Raw genomic sequence first — 865 nt, 5'->3', positions numbered from 1 at the left:
CTGGAGGCGAGTGGAGCAGAACAGCCTGCCCCGCCCCAGCCCGCAGCTTGTAATGCGGTTGCAGCCACTGGCTGCTGCACAGGACAGAGGGTATGGCAGCGGCTGCAAGACTCAGGGCCCTCGGTGCCTCTGAGCTTCCTGGAAATCCTGCCACCCAGCTAGCCCCCACCCGTGCTGCCAGGCTGGGCTGTTACAGTGCCGCAGCCACTGGGAAGGACCCTTCTTAGCCAGCTGTTGTTTCATGGTAGCCGTGCCCGACTTGGGAATGGGGAGCTGGGAGCAATCTGGCCGTGCAGGCTTTGCAGCCCCAGCCCAAGTTGCAGCCTTCTGAGAAGGGTTCGGCCACCGTGGCTTAGCTTGGGCTGGCTTCTCCGCATCTGCCCTTAGCAGCACCTGTGGGCGGCTTGGCTCAGCTGCATAGTTTCATTTCCGCAGCCCTAGCCCTAGTCAGATAGCAGGGCCATGCTGGCTGGCTCTAGCCAGGTCCACCATCTCCTGAGCAAGAGTTGGGGGGAAAGCTGGGCAGACCCTGGGTGGCATCCCGTGCCCACCTGGAGACAGGGGAGTTTAATCCACCCCAGTCCCCGCTTTGCCTGAGTCACTACCCCGGCCAGTGTCTGGCCCCGGGCACAAGTCTGGCAAGGGCTGCTCTACCCTCCATCCACAGGCACACCCTGGCAAGGGTCCCTGCGGGTCAGGGTGGGGGTTTAAACCCCTCCCCAATCATACTTAGCCCCTGCCGGGGGCCTGGCCATGTCCCCCCCGATCGGCTTCCTCCAGCCTTGTGGTTGCTGCAGAAGGGAAGGAAGAGCTGTTCTAGCGCCCTCCGGTTTCTAGCCTGAGCCACTGCAGGGATGTGTCGGCA

The 865-nt window shown here is 63.2% G+C and overlaps 1 protein-coding gene across 2 annotated transcripts in view; it reads left to right on the top strand.

Annotated features, from left to right (window-relative positions):
• The window catches only part of GLI2 (GLI family zinc finger 2), a 325,860-nt gene that overhangs the window by 215,895 nt on the left and 109,100 nt on the right, over nt 1-865 (top strand). The window lies entirely within an intron of this gene.

The sequence above is a fragment of the Gavialis gangeticus genome, unplaced genomic scaffold (genome assembly GCF_001723915.1).
Source record: "Gavialis gangeticus isolate Ggan-Ray unplaced genomic scaffold, GavGan_comp1, whole genome shotgun sequence".
Lineage (NCBI taxonomy): Eukaryota > Metazoa > Chordata > Crocodylia > Gavialidae > Gavialis > Gavialis gangeticus.
The sequence above is the reverse complement of the archived record's forward strand: the minus strand, read 5'-3'. Positions and strand labels throughout refer to the sequence as shown.